Below are 24806 nucleotides of genomic sequence, written 5' to 3' on the forward strand. Positions count from 1 at the left end.
TGACAGTTACCAAACCAGAACATCATTCTTTTTCCAACCAAATTCCTGGGCATGTTAAATTCTTTTGGAGTCCAGATCTTTCTAATATGTAAATAAGACAATGGCTCACCCCCACCTAAACTCTACAGGACTTCCCATTGCAAATACAATAAAGTTAGACTCCTTAGGACACCCTCCCAAGTCTCTGGGACCTTACTCTGCCCCTCTCCTTACATGCTCCCTTCATCTTCCCCTCCTCTCTCCATCTTCCAGTCCCCTGAGTCTTTCTTTGCATCCTTGAACTTGCCAATCTTATTTGGTCCTGAATCTGGCTCATATCTGTGTCTTTCTGACTGGCTTGCTCTGTGATTCTCCTCCTTCTGACCCTGCAGTTCTCAACTCCAAGGTCACACTCCAAGGAGCCCTCTCTGGCCACCCAAGCCATAGCTGCTACAGCCGCAGCCATCCTTCCAACACATTCTCATGCTTAGCCATTTGCTTGTATCATCCCCCATGTCTTGGTTTCCCGGTTCTTATGCCAAAAACTGTGCAATAGGTTGGCTTAAACAACAGGAATTTATTGGTTTAAAGTCTTGGAGGCAGAAAGGCTTGCTTCCTCCTGGAGTTGGTAAAGTTCTGGTAAGTTCTTTGGCTTTGCTGTCACATGGTGATGGCCTCTCCTTTCTCTTCTGACTTTTCCTGCAGACACTGGCTTCCATCTACTTCCTGCAGCTTTGTCTCACTATGTCTGAATTTTCCCTGTCTACAAAGAACTCTAGTAATCCTAAATAAGGCCTGACCTCATCTTCAAGAGACCCTATCTACAATGGGTTTATACCCACAAGAATGGGGATTAAGAATCACCCCAGGGAAAGTTGCTGGAACCCAGAGGCCTGGAGATAAGGCCAACAGAGATCACCCTGTGCCTTCCAGCCTAAGAAAGAACCTCAGTTGAAAGTTAGTTGCCTTTCCTCTGAAGAACTAACAAAATAAATCCCCTTTTATTAAAAGCCAATCCATCTCTGGTGTGTGCATTCTACCATCTAGCAACTAGAACATATGTGATTGCAAAAACCTTGTGACGGACACTTCCTTTATCCAGTGTATGGACAGATGAGTAAGAATAAATAAATTAACAAACAAATAAACAATGGGGGTGGGGGATGGTATGTTCTAGGTGTTCCTTTTGCCTTTATTTTTATTTTTTTAATTGTTTTGGAGTAATGGAAATGTCCAAAAATAGACTGTTACGATATAGCATAGCTATATGATGATAAGTGAATGACGAATTGTAGATTTGGATGATTGTATGGTATGTGAATAAATAATATATCTTAATTAAAAAGAAAAAACTATTGGTAAAGTCCCTTGAAGGAATGGAGAAAAAAATATGGAACTATTAAATCTCCCCATCTGATACTCTCTCAAACATTAGGGACTCCTAAGTTAACAGGCCAACCCTTTATCTTGAGGTTTGCTCTTATGAATCTTATTTCTGTAACAGGGAAGGTAAGCCTACCTATAATTATGCCTAAGAGTCAGTTCCAGAGAGCCTCTTTTGTTGCTCTTATGTGGCCTCTTTCTCTCTAAGCCCAACTCTGTAAGTAAACTCATTACCTTCCCTCCCATGTAGCATATGACATCCAGGGGTGTAAATCTCCCAGGTAACATGGAACATGACTCCCAGGGATGAGCCTGGCCCTGGCATTGTGGGATCAACAATAAATACCTGACCAAAAGGGGGAAAAGAAACTTAACAAAATAAAGTTTCAATGGCTAAGAGATTTCAAATAGATTTGAGAAGCTATTCTAGAGGTTACTCTTATACAAGCATCAGCTAGATATTGTTAATTGCCATGGTATGCCAAAACCCAACTAACAATATTCCTGAAAACCCTAAAGAAAACCCAGGGCCTTATCTGAGGTGCTGTAAAATTTCATTCACTAAGTTTCTTTTTCAGAAACTTAAAACTTCCAAAATGTTCCTGTGCTGGTTTGAAAGGATGTATGGATCCTAGAAAAGCCATGTTTTAATCAAAATCCCTTTTCATAAAGGCAGAAGAATCCCTATTCAATACTGTATGTTTGAAACTGGAATCAGATCATCTCCCTGGAGATGTGATTTAATCAAGAGTGGTTGTTAAGCTGGATTAGGTGATGATATGTCTCCACCCATTTGGGTGAGTCTTGATAAGTTTCTGAAGTCCTATAAAAGAGGAAACATTTTGGAGAATGAGGGAGATTCAGAGAGGGCAGAGCAGAATGGCGTAGCCCCGAGAAGCAGAATCCGCCAGCCAGCAACCTTTGGAGATGAAGAAGGGAAATGCCTCCCAGGGAGCTTCATAAAACAGGAAACCAGTAGAAGAAGCTAGCAGATGACTCCATGTTCACCATGTGCTTTTCCAGATGAGAGAGAAACTCTGACTGTGTTTGCCAGGTGCCCTTCCAACTTGAGAAACCCTGAACTTCGTCAGCCTTCTTGAACCAAGGTATCTTTCCCTGGATGCCTATGATTGGACTTTTCTATAGAGTTTTAATTGGGACATTTTCTTGGCCTTAGAACTGTAAATTAGCAACTTAATAAATTCCCCTTTTTAAAAGCCATTCCATTTCTAGAATATTGCATTCTGGCAGCTGGCAAACTAGAACAGATTTTGGTACCAGGAGTGGGTTGCTGCAGTTTGCAAATACCAACCAAGTCGGAACGGCTTTTTAAATGGATAATGGGAATATTCTGGAAGAGTTGTGAGAAGCTTGATAGAGAAGGCCTAGAATGCTTTAAAGAGATGGTTGGCAGAAATGTGGACTTCAAAGACACTTCTGATAAAGTCTTAGACAGAAATGAGGTATGTGTTATTATAGACCGGAAGGAAAGTGAGCCTTGTTTTAAAATGGCAGATGATCTGGCAAAGTTGACTAGTGGCTTTGGCTGGAAGGCAGATTTTAAAAGCCATGAACTTGGATATTTAGCCGAAGAGATCTCCAAATTAAATGTGGAAAGTGCAGCCTGGTTTCCCCTCGCAGCTTATAGTGAAATGCAACAGGAACGAGATAAGTTGAGAACTGAACTCGTGGGTACAATGAAACCAGAAGTTATTGTTCTGGAGAATTTTGGGCTTCCTGGAGGGGGAGACACCAGAGAACAGTGCCCCACATGAGGACTTGACCAAATGTGGAACCAATCAGTCATTTCAGAGAAAGCCAAGACTGGACATGGAGTTATCCAGGAAGAATTTGTGGAAACTCTTTATGTCTCATGGGCATGATCCAGGGCTCCTGAATAGAAAGCCAACCAGAGTGTTGTGGAACTTGTATAAAAAGAACCACTGCCAGTCAAGACTGAGAGGGACAGAGAAAGGACACATTGGAGGAAAAATAACTTCAGAGGCAAAGCCATGAAAGCTGAGGTCTGAAGTCAAGAAGTCACAGGCCAGGTGATCGGACCTACCCAAGCCCATGGAAAGGGTGAGTTTACCCAGAAGGCAGAAGATGGGCCTTCCACCTCATTGCAGTGGATGAGTCATGCCGCTTCAGGCTTTGGAGAGGGTGAAGCACATTCCTTGGGGTTTTGGGAAAGCCTGGCTGCCACCACGTGGAGGGGTTGAGTGTGTACCCCAGAGAAGGCTGTACCTGGGTGCAGCCCCAATGCTTGGAGAAGGTGGAGCCAAGAAAAAGGTGGTCTCCCCGGTGTCCTCCAAGGTTGCGTTCAGACAGAGGCAAGCTTCTGCGTAGGCCTTTGGAAAGGGTGGGACTGCTGCTTTCAGAGGTCACGAAGATAAATGGTTCTCAGACTTTGAAGTCTAATGGACTTTGCCCTGCGGGTTTTCAAAACTTCATGGGTCCAGTGACCCCTGTGTTCCTTCCTCCCTATGGAAATGCGTAAATGTATCCTATGACTGTTCCTCCTTTGTATGTTGGCAGCAAATGACCTGTTATGAGTTTTCAAAGGTTCAAAGTCAGAGGATAATTTTGCCTTAAAACAGATCATGCCCGTAACTAACTTTGATAGGAGTCTGTACATTTCTAACTTGTATTTCATGTATATTGCTACTGAAATGGTTAAGGATTTCTGAAACATTAATGAAATTAATGTATTTTGTATATGGGGAAAACATGTCTTTTTCAGGGTCCAGAGGGTGGAATGTGCTGCTTTGAAAGGATGTATGGACCCTAGAAAAGCCATGTTTTAATCAAAATCCCATTTCATAAAGGCAGAAGAATCCCTATTCAATACTGTATGTTTGAAACTGGAATCAGATCATCTCCCTGGAGATGTGATTTAATCAAGAGTGGTTGTTAAACTGGATTAGGTGATGACATGTCTCCACCCATTTTGGGTGAGTCTTGATTAGTTTCTGGAGTCCTATAAAAGAGGAAACATTTTGGAGAATGAAGGAGATTCAGAGAGAGCAGAGCAGAATGGCATAGCCCCGAGAAGCAGAATCCGCCAGCCAGCAACCTTTGGAGATGAAGAAGGGAAATGCCTCCCAGGGAGCTTCATGAAAGAGGAGGCCAGTAGAAGAAGCTAGCAGATGATGCCATGTTCACCATATGATGATGTTCACCACATGTCATTCCAGATGAGAGAGAAACTCTGACTGTGTTCACCATGTGCCCTTCCAACTTGAGAAACCCTGAACTTTGTTAGCCTTCTTGAACCAAGGTATCTTTCCCTGGATGCCTTTGATTGGACATTTCTATAGACTTATTTTAATTGGGACATTTCTTAGCCTTAGAACTGTAAACTAGCAACTTAATAAATTTCCCTTTTTAAAAGCCATTCCGTTTCTGGTATATTGCATTTTGGCAGCTAGCAAACTAGAACAGTTCCTATGCCAGATAAGCCCTAAAACCCAGAGGTACCAGTCTCTCCAAGAACACCAACTGCTTTCATCCCCCTACCCCATTATGTCAACATCTAGAAGGAAATTTCTGAATCTGTGAAGCTGTGATCCATACCATACTTTGAAATTTGCTCTGTAACTATTTCTGAAATTCTACTTTGAAATTTATCACTTTTATGCATGTATGTTATATTTTATAATAAAAATAAATGTTAAAAAAAAAGAAGAGGAGCACAGTTCTCCAAAATCTCAGGGAGTGCAGTCTAATCATTGATCTCTGCTTTATATTTGCTTCTTCATATCGCTAGATAGCTGGCTCTGAGGGTTGCTACTGTCACAACCCCAGCCCTAGGGAAAAGTGGCAGAGAATTCTTAAGAAGGCAGGATCTGGTTCTTTTCCCGCCACTTCACAGCTTCCAGTCCCATATGGGAGCAAAAATAGTGTGTAAAAGTCATGAATTGATGGTCCCAACCCTCAATAGCACAAAAATCACTTGTAGCTCCCAGAGATGTGGAAGAACTAGATTTCCAGAGTTACAACAACATAAAACTCATAATGTCCAATATTCAACAAAAAATTTATGAAACACACAGAGAAGTATGGAGTATGGCCCATTCACATGAAATAAGAAATTGCCAGAAATCATCACTGAGGAAGCTAATAATTAAAACTACTAGTCAAAGTTATCAAATATATTGTTCTAAATATGTTCAATGAGCTAAAGGAATCCATATACAAAGAACTAAAAGAAATTAGAAAAATGGCTGAACAAAAAAAAAAGAGATGGAAATTTGTAAAGGGAACAAAACAGCAATCTTTGTGCTATATAGCATAGTAATTGAAATGAGAAACTCAAGATAGGGATTCAACAGAAGATTTGAACAGGCAGACGAAAGGATCAGGGAGCCTGATGATGAGACAACAAAACGTATCCAGTTCGAGAAGCAAAAAAATTAATGAAGAAAAGTGAACACAGCCTGAAGGACCAGTGGGACACCATCAAGCATACGAAATACACATCACTGGAGTTCCAGAAATACAAGAGAGAGAGAAAGGTGCAGAAAAAGCATTTGAGGAAATAATGGCTGAAAACATCCCCAATCTTGTGAATGACATGAACATTTACATTCAGAAAGCTCAACAAACTCCAAATAGGATAGACTTCAACAGATATCACTAAAGACACATGATAGTGAAATTATCAAAATAAAAAACAAAGAAACGACTTTCAAAGCAAAAAGATAGAAGACACGTGTCACATTACAAAAGATTGTAAATAAGATTAACTGTGAATTTCTCTTCAAAAACCATGTAGGCCTGAAGATAGTGAGATGGTATGTTTTAAGTCCTTAGATTAAAAAAAAAAATGTCAAGCAAGATTTCCATATCTTGCAAAATTATCTTTCAAAAAAAATGAAGAAGAAATTCAGACATTTACAGACAGACAGAAGCTCTAAGAATTCATAAACATAAGTCTGTCCTTCAAGATATCTGAAAGGGATTCCTTCAGGGTGAAATAAAATGACACTACACAATAACTTGAATCCATAAGAAGAAATAAAGAACATTGATAAAGATAACTACATAGGTAAATAGAAAATCTGGTATTACCATACTTTTGGTTTGTAATGAATCACCCACACCCCCATTTGACCGAACAGGGAAATACATAAAATAACATTACAAATCTATGTTAATGGGAAACCAACACATAAAGATGAACGCTTAGACAATAACAATATCATTAGGGAGGGACAGAGAATAGAGAATGTAATACTACCAAACTATTCACAGGAACAGAGAATGTAATACTACAAACTAGGTTGGTACCAGTCAAACTAATTTGTTTAGTTTAAGATGCCCATCATATTTATAAAGGTAACACTAAGAAAATAACTAAAAATATAAAGGAAAGAAGAAGGGAATCAAAATAGTACACCACAAAAGGCAACCAAATACAAAAAAAAAAGGCAATCATGGTGTAATGAGGCTTAAAAAAATGTAAAAGACATAGAGAAAACAAATAGCTAAATGGCAGAAGTAAATTCTTTCTTCTCAGGTATTGCCATAAACATGAATGAATTAAACTCCCCCTATTAAAAGGCAGATGTTCACATATTGGATGAAAAAGCTTGATCCATCTATATGCTGTCTACAAGAAACCCACTTTAGGAACAAAGAAAGACACAAAAAAATTAAAATGAAAAGTGTGGAAGAAGATATTACATGTAAATAGCAATCAAAGCAAACAGACCAACTCTGTAAGTGAAATCATTGTCCTTCCCTCTATGTGGGACATGACATCTGGGAGTAAAAATTTCCCTGGCGGTGTGGGAGATGATTCCCTGGGATGAGTTTGGCCCTGGTACCGTGAGATCAACAATTCCATCCTGACCAAAAGGGGGAAAAGAAGTGTAACTAATAAAGTATCAGTGGCTGAGAAAGTTCTAACAGAAGTGAGAGGCTACTCTGGAGGTCATACTTATGCAAACTTCAGTTAGACATTGCTACCTATCATAGCTTGCCAAACCCTAACCAAAACCATTTCAGCCAATCCTAAAAAACACCTAGGACAACATATAAGATCATATAAAAGTTCCATGCACTAGGGTAACTTTCCAGAAACCTCCAACCTCCAAATGGGACTCTGGTCCAGATAAGTCCTGAAACCTAGAGGGCCCAGCCTCTCCAGAACATCAGATAGTTCCATCTCCCTACCCCATATTAGTAACAGACCTTCACAATAAGAAAAATTAGAATGGTCATAGCCCTAAAACCCCTAAAGAGAGGGATGGAAAGATCAAAGGTGATGATGGAGCTATACAGTGAAGACAGGATTTAACAAATGAATATGAATGCTGAATCATTAAATTGATATCTCTTTTAGTCTCCAGTTTCTTAGAGCAGCTAGAAGTAAAAACCTAAAATTGTGGAATTGTAAACCATGTCAAACCCTGAAATATGTTTCACAACTAATTATCTTTCTGTACTTTGAAATTTATTCCTTTTTTTTTTTGTAGACATGTATTTTTCACCAAAAAAAGAAGGAAAAAAAGTCAATTGTGATGATAAAAAAAATATTTAAGCTTTGTACCCTCCTATATTCTACAGCAGCTAGAAGGAAAAATCCAGACGATAGTATGGTAGCCCATGACAAACTCTGGGGCTTGTCCTGTAACTACTTGTTGAAGAGTGCTTTGAAAACTACTGCGTTTTTCTTTCTTTGCTTTGCATATATGTTATATTATATAATTAACAAAGTTAAAGAAAAAACGTAAAATAAAAGCAAGCCAGAGTGGTCATACTATCTCAAAAGAAAAAAGACTTTAAGTAAAAAGTACTACAAGAGGCAAAGAATGGTATTATATATTGATAAAAGGTTTGAGTCAGCAAGAAGATAAAGTGATGCCAAACATATATGAAGAACACAATGAAGCCCCAAAATAGATGAAGCATAAATTGACAGAACTGAAGTGAAAAACAGAGAGTTCAACAATAATAGTTGAACACTTCAATGTACCCATGCCAATAACTGAAAGAACTTCTAAGCAGAAGATAGCAAGGAAAGGAAGACTTGAGCTTCACTATGAAACAAATTAGATCTAATGGACATAAAGAGAATACTCTGCCCAACAACAATGGAATACACATTCTTCTGAACTGCACCTGGAACATAGGTTGGGCCACAAATAAAATCTTAATAAATTTTAAAATGTTGAAATCATACACAATATCTTGTTGGACCACCAAGCAATAAAACTAGTATCAAAATAGAAGGAAAACTGGAAAATTTAAAAATATTTGGAAGTTAAGTGACAAACTATTAAATAAAAGAAGAAATTGCAAGGAAATTAAAAGAACATCTGAGGCAAGCAAAAATAAAAATACAATACACTGAAACTTATGAGACAAAGTAAAATCACTGCTCAGAGGGTAATTTATAGCCTATATTTTAAAAAAGAAAGATTACAAGTCAATAACCTAAATTTACTCCCCAAAGAATCTAGAATGAGAGCAAACTAAATCCAATGTTTCTAGAAGGAAGAAAATGGTAAAGTTTACAGCTGAGATAAACGAAACAGAGAATGGAAAAGGAATAGAGAGAACCAACAAAACAAAAGTTGGTTCTTTAAAATGGACAATAAAATTGACAAACTTTTAGCCAGACTTATAAGGAAAAAGAGACCACAAACAACTAAAATCAAAAATTAAAATGGGGAGCCTCATTTATATAATATAATATAAATTATATGTAATAAAATATAATATAAGCAATTCTATGCCAAAAATTAGGAAACTTAAGTGAAATGGTCCAATTCATAGAAACATACAAATTGCCATATCTGACAGAAGAAGAAAGAGAAAGGGGGAATTACCAGGGAAGACGGGAGCTACAAGACACACTCCTCCTCCAAAGATAGATAGCGGACAGGCAGAAATTGTGTGAAACAACAGTTTCGGAGTTCCAGAGGCCAGGGGAACACTGTACAGCATCCAGGAAACAGTAGGATCGACAGACAGAAGCTGCAGCAAAGAAAATGTGAGTGAATTGTACCACGGCAGTGGATGGCACCCATCCTTCATCTTCAAGGCAAGCATCCTTGGTATGCACTATGGCTGGCTATTGAAGACAGAGAGGGAAAGGGAGGGCTTCCTCCCTAGGAACAGGGGGTAGTAAAGCAGAGTGCCTTCTGATCAAGGCATTTGGAAAGCTGGGTCCAGGCTCTGGATCGTGATTCCAGCCTGCCCCAAATGGGTTCACCAGCAAACACCAGATTCAACACTGTGCCTGACAGGAGTTGGGCCAACAGAGGTTAAAAAAATACATTCCCTCTTTAGAGCTGTGGGGAATAATTTGTGAAAGAGGGTCATCTACTGGGCAGGCCAGGAAAGTGCAGCTTTGGGGAGAAAAAAACAAGAAAGTTTTTTTGGTGTCTTTTCTGATACATACCAAAGGGCCTTTGGATCTGGTCTGATCTTCCTACAAAGAAAATCCCAGGACCAGATGGCTTCACAGAGGAATTTTATTAAACATTCCAAAAAAAATGAACACCAATCCTTCTCAAACTCTTCCAAGAAACTGAGGAAAAAGGAATGCTACCTAAATCATTTTATGAAGCTAACATCACTCTAATACCAAAACCAGATAAAGATGCTCCAAGAAAGGAAAATTATAGACCAATCTCTCTAATTAATATTGATGCAAAAATTTTTAAAATACTAGCAAATTGAATTCAATGGCACATTAAAAGAATTATACAATCTGAACAAGTGGGGTTTATACAAGGAATTCAAGAGTGGTTCAACACAAGAAAATCAATGTAATACTGCACATTAAAAAATCAAAGGGGGAAAAATCATATGATAATACTGATTGATGCTGAAAAAGTATTCAACAAAATTCAGCACTCTTTCCTGATAAAAACACTTCAAAAGGTAGGAATTCAAGAAAACTCCTTAAATATAAAGGGAATATATGAAAAACCCATAGCCCTTATCATACTTAACGGTGACAGATTGAAAGCAATCCCCCTAAGATCAGGAACAAGACAAGGATGACCACTGTCACCACCATTCTTCAACATTGTACTAACAGTCCTAGCAGGAGAAAGAAATAAAAGGCATCCAAATAGGGAAGGAAGAAGAAAATTTTTCATTATTTGCAGAGGACATGAACCTATACTTGGTAAACCCTGAGAAAATGTACAACAAAGCTACTTGAGCTAATAAACAAATTCAGCAAAGTGGAGGGATAAAAGACATGCACAAAAATCAGTAATGTTCTATATACAAGCAATGACTTATCTGAGGAGAAAATTAAGGAAAAAATTCCATCCAAAATGGCAATCAAAAGAACCAGGTATCTAGGAATAAGCCTAACCAGGAATCTCAAGGACTTGTACATAGAAAACTACGAAACATTGCTAAAAGAAATTTTAAAAAGACCTAAATAGATGGAAAATTATTCAATACTTGTGGATAGGAAGGTTGAATATCATTAAGATGTCAATTCTACCCAATTGAACTACAGATTCAATGCAATAACAATCAAAATTCCAACAATTAATCCAAACAATTAATTTGAAGACTTGGAAAAGCTAAGAGCCAAATTTATTTAGAAGTGAAAAAGACCCTGAATAGCTAAAGGTATTCTAAAAAGAATACCAAAGTGGGAGGTCTAACACTTTCTGCATTTAAAGCTTACCATAAAGTCACAGTGGTCAAAATAGCATGGTACTTGCACAAAGATAGACGTATGGGTCAATGGAATTTAATCAAGAGTGCAGAGATGGACCACAAAATCTATGGACAAGTAATCTTCAATAAGGCCCCCGAATCTGCTGAACTGGGACAGAATCGTCTTTTTAATAAGAGGGCACGAGGGGGCAAGATGGTGGCTTAGTGAAGTGTGGAATTTAGTTCATCCTCCAGAGCAGCTAGTAAATAGCCAGGAACAGGAGAGAACAACTGCTGGGGCTACATTAGTGACCAGACACACAGCATAAGTCAGTCTGGACAAGCTGGACTGGCTGAGACCCCACACTGAACTAAAGTCTCCCAAGCCATAGAGGCTGGCACCCCTCCACCACAGGCATGGCAGGCTGGTTCCTTGAGGGGAAAGAAAACAGATTTTACCAGCAGAAAAGGCTTAGCTCAACCAAGCTTCACTTGGGGAATTAATTAACAAATTCTGACTACTGAAAATAGGCCCACAGCACAGAGAAGCCTGGAGTAAGCATTAAAGGTACTAGGAATTTTGCCCCAGCAGAGAGAGGGCAGGGTTGATGGCGGGGGGGGGGGGGGGGGGACTTGAGACTTTTTGAATCAGACAGCACAAATACTGCAGAAGGGCTGGTCTCAGGGTTCCTGGAAAATGGCAGAATAGGGTAGGCTGAGTTCACCCTTGCTCCAAGGAACAGCTAGAAAAGGGACAGGAAGGTGACATGAGACAGCAATTTCAGGATGTAAGTGACCCAGGAGGGTCTTCTACACCACTTAGGGAGGCCCTGGTTACAAAAGCTGAAGAACTGAGATGCAGAGAACAGGAGACCATCCAGCTGGTGCAAACAGCCTACCGTGACCCTTTCCAAATGGAAGCCCAGAGCCCTCAAGAGTGCATGATGGGGAGACTGGGAGAAGGAATGCTCTACCTCTGTGTCCCCCTACACCATACCCTGCTCTTGCGTGCCAAGGTCTGTGCGAGCTGCACCATATACCTGTGGCCCCTGCACTGCACCTCTACGACCCCATGACATGCACCCCACACTCACAGGCACCAAAGTAACAACCCCAATCTCTGCCTATACCTGTGCTGTAATGCATCACCACACTGTTATGTCCCGCCCCACACCCTGCATCCTGCTTCACATCCATCTGGCAAATACAAAGCTTTAGACTACTGAAGGAAATCAACTTACAAAGTAAACCAATCAAGATATTTACATGCCACAAAGACAATCTAAGCATACCAAGATGCAGACAGACATAGTGCAGCCTAATGACCAAACTAAAACCCTGGAGGAGACACAGACTTTGGAACAAATAATCAAAGATGTTCATACAACTCTACTAAATGAAATCAGTGGGATGGCTGATGGCATAAAGGAGATCAAGAAGACGTTATAAGGGCATAAAGAGGAATTTCAAAGGATAAATGGGAAAATAGCAGATATCACAGAGATAAAAGATACCGTACACAAAATCAAAAATATACTTGAGACATACAACAGCAGATTTGAAGAGGCAGAAGAAAGAATAAGTGAACTAGAGGACAGACAACTGATTCTGGACACTTAAAACAGCAAATGGCAAAAAAGATGGAAAAATTTGAATTTGATCCCAGGGAAATGATGGACAAAACAAAGAGCACAAATATAAGAATCACTCATGTTCCAGAAGGAGAAGAGAAGAGTAAAGGGTTAGGAAGATTAGTTGAGGATATAATGGGGGAAAACTTCCCAACCCTTATAAAGGACATTAATATTCAAATGAAAGGAGCCGAATGAACTCCAAATAGGCCTTCCCCAAGACCCATACTAATCAGCCTGGCAAATGTTGAAGAGAAGTAGAAAATCCTGAAAGTGACAAGAGAAAAACAATCTACTACATACAAGGGAAACAATATAAGACTGAGTTCAGACCACTCAACTGGCACTATGGAGATGAAAAGGCAATGGTATGATGTATTTAAGATCCTGAAAAAGAAAGACTTCTAGCCAAGAATTCTTTACCCAGCCAAATTGTTCTTCAAAACCGAGGGAGAGATTAAAATTTTCACAGACAAATCCTGAAAGAATTTGTCAACAAGAGACAGGCTGTACAAGAAACACTAAAGGGAGTTCTGCCAGTTGAAAAAAAGAATCAGGAGAAGGAGGTATGGAGGAGAGCACAGAACTGAAGAGTACCAGTAAGGTAACTTAAAGGATACAAAAGAGAGACAGAAAAAATAGAGAGAGAGACCTGACGAACCAAATCCAAAGGCTAAGATGCTGGATTCAAGAAAAGCCTTTTCAGTAATAACTCTGAATGTTAATGGACTAAATTTATGAATTAAAAGATACAGATTGGCAGACTGGATTAAGAAATATAATTCAAATATACGCTGCTTACAAGAGACTCATCTTAGACACAAGGATACACATAGATTGAAAGTGAAAGGATGGAAAAAGACGTTCCACACAAACTATGACCAAAAGAAAGCAGGAGTATTGTGCCAATTTGAAAGGCTCAATGTACCCTAGAAAAGCCATGTTTTAATCCTAATCCTATTTTGTAAAGGCAGGTATTTCTTCTAATCCTTATTCAGTATCATATGTTCGAAACTTTAATTAGATTATCTTGATGGAGATGTGACTCACTCAAGGTGGGTGTTACACTGGTGGGCCTTGATTACTTTACTGGACTCCTATAAAAGAGGCAACATTTTGGAGAAAGCTGGGGATTTGGAGAGAGCATAGAAGAACAACAGAGTAACGAGAAAGCCAAAACCGTGAATGCCACAGAACCATGAAGCAGAGAGACACCAGCCACTGATTTCTGGAGATGAAGAAGGAAAGTGCCTCCCAGGGAGCTGGAGAGGAAACTAGCAGATGACACCATGTTCACATGTGCCCTTTCCATCCAAGAAAGAAACCCTGACCATGTTCACCATGTGCCTTTCCATTTGAGAGAGAAACCCTGAATTTCTTGAATTAAGGTATCTTTCCCTGGATGCCTCAGATTAGGCATTTCTACAGTCTTGCTTTATCTGGGGCATTTCCATAGCCTAAAAACTGTTAATTTGCAACTTATTAAATTTCCCATTTTAAAAGCCATTGCATTTCTGGTATATTACATTCTGGCAGTTGGCAAACTAGAACAAGTACTATACTAATATCAGACAAAATAGATTTTAATGTAAAGACATCATAAGAGACAAAGGAGGACACTATATATTAATAAAAGGGACAACTCACCAAGAAGAAAGAATCATCATAAACGTTTATGCTACAAATCAAGGAGCTCCAAAGTACAAGAGACAGACATTGGCAAAACTAAAGAGAGGGATAGATGTTTCAACAACAGTAGTAGGAGATTTCAATATACCACTCTCCTCTACAGACAGAACAACCAGACAGAGGATTAATAAGGAAATAGAGAAGTTAAACAGCTTGATAAATGAATTAGACCTAACACACATATATAGGTCATTACATCCCAAAACACCAGGATACACATTCTTCTCTAGTGCTCATGGAACATTCTCCAGTACAGATCATATGCTAGGACACAAAACAGGACTTTATACATTTAAAAACATTGAAATTATTGAAAGCACTTCCTATGATCAAAATGGAATGAAGCTGGATATCAATAACCACCAAAGAATGAGAATTTTCACAAATATATGGAGATTAAACAACACACTCTTAAAAAAACAGTGGGTCAAAGAAGAAATTGCTAGAGAAATCAGCAGCTATCTGGAGACGAATGAAAACAAAAATACAACATATCAGAACTTATGGGATGCAGCAAAGGCTTCACTGAGAGGGTAAATTTATTGCCCTAAATGCCTACATTAGAAAAACAAGGAAGAGCAAAATCCAAGACTTAACTGCTCACCTGGAGAAACTTAATAAGGAACAGCAAACTAACCCCAAAGCAAACAGAAGGACAGAAATAACAAAGATTAAAGAAGAGTTAAATGAATGAGAGATCAAGGAACAATAGAAAGAATCAATAAAACCAAAAGTTGGTTCTTTGAGAAAATCAGTTAAATCGATGGACCACTAGCAAGGCTGACATAGAAAAAAAGAGAGAGTAGGCAAATAAAATCAGAAATGGGGGGGGGGGGTCATTACATCAGACCCTGAAGAAAAAAAAGAAATCATAAGAGGATACTATGAACAACTATATGTCAACAAACTAGACAATTTAGATGAAATGGAATTTCATCAAATTCCAGGAAACACACAAACAAGCTACCCTGACTAAGGAAGGAAGAGAAGATCTCAAAAACCAATCACAAGTAAAGAGATTCAATCAGTCATCAAAAATCTTCCTACAAAGAAAAGCCCAGGACCAGACGGCTTCACAGGGGAATTTTATCAAATATTCCAAAAGAACTTACACCAATCTTCCTCAAACTTTTCCAAAAAATTGAGGAAAAAAGGAACTCTACCTAACTCATTTTATGAAGCTAATAGCATTTTAATACCAAAACCAGGTAAAGATGCTATAAGAAAGGAAAATTACAGGTCAATCTCCCTAATGAACATAGATGCAAAAATTCTCAACAAAATACTAGCAAATCAAATCCAACAACACATTAAAAGAACTATACACCATAACCAAGTGGGATTTATACCAGACACATAAGGTTGGTTCAACACAAGAAAATCAATGTAATACAGCACATTAACAAATTGAAAGGGAAAAATCACATGATCATCTCGACTGCTGCTGCAAAAGCATTCGACAAAATTCGACATCGTTTTCTGATAAAAACACTTCAAAAGAGAGGAATGAAAGGTAACTTCCTCAATACGATAAAGGGCATATATGAAAAACCCATAGTCAGCATTGTTTTGGCTTTTTATATGGGTTTTTCATGTATGTCCTTTATCAATGGAGAGAGAATGAAAGCTTTCCTCCTAAGATCTAGAATGAGACAAGGCTGCCCTCTGTCGCAACTGTTTTCAACACTGTACTAGAAGTTCTAGCTAGAGCGATGAGGCAGGGTAAAGACAAAAGGCATCCAAATTGTAAAGGAAGGAGCAAAACTTTATTTGCAGATGACATGATATTATCCTTAGAAACTCCTGAGAAATCCAGAACAGTTACTTGATTAATAAATTTAGCAAGGTGGAGGGATATAAAATTAATGTGCAAAAATCAGTAACATTTCTATACACAAGCAATGATCTGAGGAGTTAATTAAGGGAAAAAATTCCACTCAAAATAGCAACTAAAAGAATCAAGTATCGAGGAATGAACTTAACTAGGGATGTAAAGGATTTATACACAGAAAACTATATAACATTGTTAAAAGAAATCAAAGAAGATCTAAATAGGTAGAAAGTCATTCTCTGCTCATGGATAGGTAGGTTAAATATAGTACAGATGTCAATTCTACATAAATTTACAGAATCAATGTGGTACCAATCAAAATTCAACAACCTACTTTGAAGACTTGGAAAAGCTAGTTACCAAATTCATCTGGAAGGGAAAGAGACCCCAAAATAGCTAAAAGTGTCCTAAAAAAGAAGAATGAAGTAGGAGGATTAAAACTTTCTGATTTTAAAAATTCATATAAAGCTACAGTGGTCAAAACAGCCTGGTACTGGCACAAAGACAGAAATATTAACAATGGAATTGAATCAAGAGTGCAAAAATAGACCACAGTTGACCAATCTATGAGTGTATTTGACCAATCTATGGTCAACTGATTTTTCACAAGGCCCCCAAATCCACTGAGCAGGAACAATACAGTCTCTTCAATAAATGGGCATGGGGGAAACTGGATATCAATAGCCAAAAGAATGAAAGAGGACCCTTACCTCACACCCTATACAGAAATTAACTCAAAATGGATCAAACACTTAAATATAAGAATTAGTACCATAAAGCATCTAAAAGAAAATGCAGGGAAAAATCTTCAAGACCTAGTAATAGGAGGCAGCTTCTTAAACTTTATACCCAAAGCAGAAGCAGCAAAAGAAAAAACAGTTAAATGGGAACTCTTCAAAATCAAATGCTTCTGCACCAAAAGACTGTCAAAAAGGTGAAGAGGCAGCCAACTCAATGGGAGAAAATACTTGGAAATCACACATCGGGCAAAGGTTTGATATCCCGTATACACAAAGAAATCATACAACTCAACAGTAAAAGAACAAACAACCCAATTATAAAATGGGCTAAAGATATGAATAGGTTTTTTTCTGGAGAGCAAATACAGATGGCTCAACAGCACATGATGAAGAGATGCTCATTTTCATTAGCTAAGGGAAATGCAGATCAAGTCTACAATGAGATACAACCTCACACCTATAAGAATTGCTGCTATTAAGCAAACAGGAAACTACAAATGTTGGAGAGGATGTGGAGAAATTGGGACACCTATGCACTACTGGCAGCAATGTATAATAGTGCAGCCACTATGGAAGACAGTTTGGTGGTTCCTTAGGAAACTAAAAATTGAGTTGCCCTATGACCCGGCAATAGCACTATTTGATATATACATAGAAGAGCTGAAAGCAGTGACACAAGCAGACATTTGCACACCGATGTTTATAGCAGCATTATTCACAACTGCCAAAAGATGGAAACAATCCAAGTGCCCATCAACAGATGAGTAGATTAACAAAATACTATATATATATGATGGAATATTATGCAGCAGTAAGACGATGTCCTGAAGCACATGACAAGATGGATGAGCCTTGAGGACACAATGCTGAATGAAATAAGCCAGTCACAAAAGGATAGATACTGTATGACTCCACTTTTATGATCATGGTAAAGGCAAAATCAGAGGCTTATAATACAGAATATAGGGAATTTAGAGATACATAGAAGGTAGACATGAGTGAATGGTTAGCTAATGAGGTTGAACTCAAATGTAAGGGAATAAAGTAGAAGTGAATGTGGTTCACTAGTGGGTCTATAAGTAATATTTCCATATTGAAGGTAAACATGATTAAAAGGAATTGTATAGACTTATGGGTCCCACTGATTAACACTACAAATATAAATAAGTTCTTGCATAAACTATTTCAAAGGTATGATTCTTGTACAAAGAGTATTTAAGTTCAGGGTAATGGGGGAAAACTGCTATTGTATGCTATGGGATATGCTTAGTAGGAAAACATCTGTTGTACCACAATAACACCAGGGGTAAATAATGGGGAGAGGAACAGCAGTTAAGGGGAGATTTAGATTTCCTATTTAGAGAGGGTATGTTTATTGCTTATCTTTCTCTTGGGAACAATCAAATCTAAATTGAGAGTGCTGATGCACTGTGGACTTTGGACATTATAGATGATGCCTAATGAATGCAGGTGCCTGAAGGAGGCACAGATTGAGAAGTAGACTGGCAAATGATGGTGCATACATACGATTGAATATTAAGTTGTGAGGCATGTAACATTGTGAATGAACCTGTGGGACATTTGGTAAGACAAAAATAAGCCAGAAGCAAAAGAGCAATCATTGTATGGTCTCATTTAGAAAACGCTTATAAGAAAACAGGGGCCTAGATTGTAAGTTTCTATAGCAGTCACATTTTGTCTGTAGTGGTAATTATTATTTCTGGATTTTTAGAGTCTGTTTTATTATGCGTAACCTGGTATTCAGAAATAAGAACGAATGCGATCCAGTCATGATTAAGGTAATTCAGAATACAGGGGTAAGGAAGACATTGCCTGTATTTTAGAACCTCACCTACTCTTTGAGACCATAGGAAGAATAGTTTATTTTGGCCAGAACCTAAATTTTCTGTAGCACATAATCTAACTCAACTTGTATAGGTAGCTCATTTAAACAATCAAAACACAGGGAGACAGGAATAAAAATCAGGGCCTTTAATCCTGGACAGCATAGTGTAAATGCCTGGATACATCCCAGAATATATTAAGCAGATAATCAAAAAGTATTGGCAAAGTTCCTTGAAGGTTGGGAGAAAAAGTATGGAACTACTAAACTTTACCACCGGGGAAACCCCTGATACTGTGTCAACCATTAGGGACACCCAAATCAAAAGGCCAAGCCCTTGATCTTGAGGCTTGCTCTTGTGAAGCTTATGTTGGTAGCAGAAAAGCTTGGCCTACCTATAGATGTAACTAAGAGTCACCTCCGGAGGACCTTTTTTGTTGCTCAGATGTGGCCTCACTCTCTCTAAGCCCAACTCTGCAAGTGAAATCATTGCCCTCCCCACTACATGGGACATGACATCCAGGAGTGAAAGTCTCCCTGGCAGCGTGGGAGATGACTCCCAGGGATGAGTCCGGCCCTGGCAGTGAGGGATCAACAATGCCATCATGATTAAAGGGGGAAAAAGAACAGTAATAAGATATCAGTGGCAGAGAGGGTTCAAATAGGGTCAAGAGGCTACCGGAGGTCACTCTTACACAAACTTCAGTTAGACATTGCTACTTATCATAACTTGCCAAATCCCAACCAAAACCATTCCAGCCAATCCTAAAAAACACCTAGGGCAACATATAAGATTCTACAAAGGTTACATACCCTAGGGTAACTTTCCAGAAACATATAACCTCCAGATGGGTCCCTGGACCAGTTAAGTTCTGAAACTTAGAGGGACCAGCCTTTCCAGAACATCATCTAGTTTCATCTCCCTACACCTTACTACTGACAGCCCTTCCAACACGAAAAAGTTAGAATGGGCATAAGTCAAATACCCCTAAAGAGTGGGAGAAAGATCAAAGGTGATGGTGGAGTTATACAGAGAACATAAGGATAAACAAACAAATATGATTGCTGAATCACTGTATTGATATTTCTTTTAGTCTCCAGTATCTTAGAGCATCTGGAAGCGAAAACCTAAAATTGTGGAATTATAACCCATACCAAATTCTGAAATCTGTTCTACAATTATGGTTGTGCTGTGCTTTGACATATATTGCTTTTTCTGTATATACATATTTTTTCACAAAAAAAGAAAAAAAGTGATGAAAAAATACACATATTCAGGCAGGCAATGGTGGCTCAGTGCAGAGTTCTGCCTGCCATGCCAGAGACCCGGGTTCATTACCCGGAGCCTGCCCAGGCCAAAAGAGAAAGAAAGAAAGAAAAAAAAAATTATATATATATATATTCCTTCTAGCCTTTAGCCTCCAATACTATGGAGCAGTTGGAAGGAAAAATCTGAGACGATGGTATGGTAGCCTACGACAAAATCTGGGATCTGTCCTATTACTACTTGCTGAAGAGTGCTTTGAAAACTATTGCTTTTTTCTTTCTTTGCTTTGTATATATGTTATACAATAAAAATACTTTTAAAACAATAATAAATAAAACCTTTAAAAAAACAAAAACAAATAGAAGATTTGAATATCAATAGCCAAAAGAATGAAAGAGGATCACTACCTTACACCCTATACAAAAATAATTAAAAATGTAAGAGTCACTACCATAAAACTTATGGAAGAAAATGTAGGGAAAATTCTTCAAGACCTAGAAATAGGAAGTAGCTTCTTAAGCTTTACACCTAAAGCACAAGCAACAAAAGAAAAAAAATAGATAAATGGGAACTCCTTAAGATCAAGAGCTTCTGTGCCTCAAAGGACTTTGTCAAAAAAGTGAAGAGGCAGCCAACTCAATGGGAGAAAATATTTGAAACCACAAATCAGATAAACGTTTGATATCTTGTGTAGACAAAGAAATTATACAGTTCAACAACAAAAGAACAAACAACCCAAACATAAAATGGGCAGGGGATATGAACAGACACTTTTCTGAAGAGCAAATACAGATGTCTAAAAAGCACATGAAGAGATGCTCAATTTTCATTCACTATAAAGGAAATGCAAAACAAGACAACAATGAGATACCATCTCACAACCTATAAGATGGCTGCTATTAAAACAAACAGAAAACTACAAACATTGGAGACGATGTGGAGAAATTCAAACACTATTCACTGTTGGTGGGAACATATAATGGTGCGGCGGCTGTGGAAGACAGTTCGGCGATTCCTCAGAAAACTCAATATCAAGTTGCCCTATAACTTGGCAATAGCAATACTCAGTATATACACAGAAGAGCTGAAAGCAAGGACAGCAACAGTCATTTTCACCCCAATGTTCATAGCGGCACTACTCGCAATTGCCAAAAGATGGAAACAATCCAAGTGCCCATCAACAGACGAGTGTTTAAACAAAATGTGTTATATACATAACGATGGAATATTATACAGCAGTAAAATGAAATGAAGTTCCGAAACATATGACAACCTGGATGACACTTGAGGACAGGATTCTGAGTGACATAAATCAGACACAAAAGGGCAGATACTGTATGATTTCACCATTAGGACTCTGGCAAAGGTAATCTCAGAGGTTACACTATAGAATATAGCAGACTTAGAGGTACAAAGAAACTAGAGATGGGAGAAAGGCTACCCAAAGAGGTTGAACTTAAATGCAAGGGCAGGGATAGAAGTGATGGTAAATAATTAGCGGGATTATAAATAATACTGCCATATTGAACATAAACATAATTGAAAGGGAACGGTTAGTGTCGTGTGTATCTCACGAATTAAATCTACAATTATTTTAAATTCTCACATGAATTATTTCAAAGGTTTGATATTGTCCAAAAAATCAATTGTACAGGGGTATAGGGGGGAAACTAAAATTGCATGCTGTGGCCAACAGTTAACAGTAAGACATCAACAGTGCACTGCACTACCAAGGCAACTAATTAGGGAGAAGGGACAAGAGATAAGGGGTAGTTTTGATTTGATATTTGGTGACACTGAGTTTGCTGGCTCATTGTCACTATGGACCACAGAAAACTTTCTAAACTTGAGAGTGCTGCTGATTGTACAACCAAGTAAGGATATTGTAAAACATGGTTTGTTGATTTGGGATATTATCCATGATGTCCAATAGATGGAGGGAGCCTACGGTACAATGACTGAGAAGTAGAATGGTGAGCTGTGATACGTTTATATGATGGGATAATGGTGCGGTAACAAAAAGGACGTCAAGAGGCTTGCAATGAACTGAATAAATGTTGGGGATAATGTGTTGTGCAAAACAAGCCTGAAACAAAAGAACAAATATGCTAAGGTCTCTTTCATAAAATACTTAAAGGAAAATTGGAGCTTAGATTGTAAGTCCTTATAGCAGCCACACTTAGTCTGAAGTTTATGTGTATTTCTAGATTCTGAGACACTGAGCCATGTGTGTATCGACTGGTATTTTCCTGGAACTCTGAGTAACTCTTTGACACCTAAGATCCAGAAATAGAGTGCTGCAGCCCTAAAAGTTAACATGGGTACATGTAATAACAGTCAAAGTAACCCAAAATGAGATCAGGCCTCAATTAGATGTAAAAATAAAGCTAGTCCAGTTGGGACTAAGGTAAATCAGAATACACAGGGTCCAAGATGATAGTGTATATACTTGAGACCTTCAAATACTATATGAAACAAAGGCAGAATGGTTTACTGTGTCTAGAACCTAGTTTCTGTAACACACGACCTACATTAACCTGTCTGGATTGCTCATCTAAAAAACCCAGAAGAGGAAAGAGGTCTTGTAATTCCATACAGCTTAGAGTAATACAAGGATACATCTCACATTATGGTGAGCTGATAATAGTATCAGTAGGGACCAGTGAGGGTTCAAAGGAAAAAAAACAAAATATAGAACTAACTTTCCCATCTGAGAAACCCCGGGTACCCTCTCAATCATTAGGGGCTCTCAGGAAAACAGGCCAAGGCCCAGTTCCATGGTTCCCCACCCTCAACCAAGTTGTAATCAAGTGGTATTAATCCTTTTATTTGTTAATTCTGAGTGGACGCTTTTCCAGGGAATGTCTTAAATTGCCATGTCAATGACATCACCTGTCACCTTTTCTTTTGTGGCAAAAACCCAAGAGATGTGGAGAGATTTTTGGAAGGTGAGTGATTCCGAGCAACACTCTGACGCAAAACTGGCTTTGATTTCAGACAAAAAGATGTTTGATTTTCACAAGCCAAAGATTTCCTGAAAAATAGAGGGCTGCTGTATTTGCTGGGCTAACTCCTCCAGTTCTCGATTCACTGACAGCAAACACTGTGAAAGGGACTTCCAGAGCTGTTTTGAGTTGCATGAGACTCATTCAGGAGATATCTGCAATGCCTGTGTCTTGCTTGTGAAAAGATGGAAGAAGCTGCCAGCAGGATCAAAACAAAAAACTGGAATCATATGGTAGATGCAAGGGCAGGACCTGGTCTAGAGCCCACACTGAAACCAAAGAAAGTGAAAACTCTGTCTGGAAACAGGATAAAAAGCAACCAGATTAGCAAACTGCTGAAAGAATTTAAATGTCATAATTCTGCTACTCACAGTACCACCTCAAGGGCATCCCCAGCCCAATCCCCTTGTTACAAGTAACCAGTCAGATGATGGCTCAGGTACCGAGATGGCTTCTAGCTCTAATAGAACACCAGTCTCTTCCTTTTTAGATCTCCTATACTGGAAAAGACAGAAAATATGCTGTGGGATTATCTATAAAGGTTATTTGGGGGAAGTCCTCATTGACACACACCTATTCAAGCCTTGCTGCTAAAAAGCCAGTGGAGCAGGAATCAATGCCTCCACCCATCTCTCAGGAGTGGGTACTGAGGTTTATGCAGAAGGGGAACAAAAAAAATTTTATTTTGAAAGACAACAAAGCAACAAAATGACGCCTCTATTTTTAAATTGGAAACTGCAATTTTTCTGCCAAAAGAGTCTGAAAACACTTCTCAGAAGAGGAAATACAAATGGCTAAAAGGCACATGAAAAGATGCTCAACTTCCCTGGCTATTAGGGAAATGCAAATCAAAACCACGATGAGATATCATCTCACACCCCCCAGAGTGGCCATTACCAAAAAAATAGAAAATGACAAGTCCTGGAGAAGATGTGGAGAAAGAGGCACACTTATCCACTGTTGGTGGGAATGTCAAACGGTACAACCACTGTGGAAGGCATCTGGCATTTCCTCAAGAAGCTGAGTATAGAATTGCCATATGATCCAGCAATACCATTGCTAGGTATCTACTCAGAGGATATGCGGACCAGAACACAAACGGACATTTACACACCAATGTTTATAGTGGCATTATTTACAATTGCCAAGAGATGGAAACAGCCCAAATGTCTATCAACAGATGAGTGGCTAAACAAGCTGTGGTATATACATACAATGGAATTTTATGCAGCTGTAAGACAGAATAATGTCATGAAGCATGTAACAATGTGGATGGACCTTGAGGATGTTGAGTGAAATTAACCAGAAACAAAACGACAAAGACTATACGGTCTTACTGATATGAACTGATATTAGTGAGTGAACCTGAGCAATCTCAGTTAAGAACAGAGGTTATCAGGAGATAGAATTAGGGTAGAAATTGGGTCATTGGAGCTGAAGTAATACAGATTGTGCAAGAGGGCTGATAGTGTGACCTGGGGCCAAGCCTGCCAGGGTCAGGATGAGGCTCAGGACCACCAAATCCTGGAAACTGTATCTGGAGGTTTGGGCAGAAGCTGCTCCCTGTGCTTTGGGAGAGCCCCAGGTTCCCAACTTCGCCCCTTTATCTCAAAAAGGACTGTGCCCCCATGGCTCCTGGGTGCTACTAAGGAGCATTTCCCACGGGTCCTGACCAGGAGCGAAACTGTGCTGTGCTGACTTGGCTCAGAAGGATGGGCAGAACCAGCTCTGTGCAATTCTGTTTCCTCTGCTGGCCTCGGTGGGGACATCAATGGAGCCAGAGCTCTCAGAGTTGAGTC

The 24806-nt window shown here is 38.8% G+C and overlaps 1 pseudogene; it reads left to right on the forward strand.

Moving 5' to 3' along the window:
* The first annotated feature begins 23007 nt into the window (after positions 1-23007).
* On the forward strand, positions 23008-23601 carry LOC143689598 (SIN3-HDAC complex-associated factor pseudogene; annotated as a pseudogene).
* Positions 23602-24806: the final 1205 nt, after the last annotated feature.

This window comes from Tamandua tetradactyla, chromosome 7, assembly GCF_023851605.1.
Source record: "Tamandua tetradactyla isolate mTamTet1 chromosome 7, mTamTet1.pri, whole genome shotgun sequence".
Taxonomy (NCBI): Eukaryota; Metazoa; Chordata; class Mammalia; order Pilosa; family Myrmecophagidae; genus Tamandua; species Tamandua tetradactyla.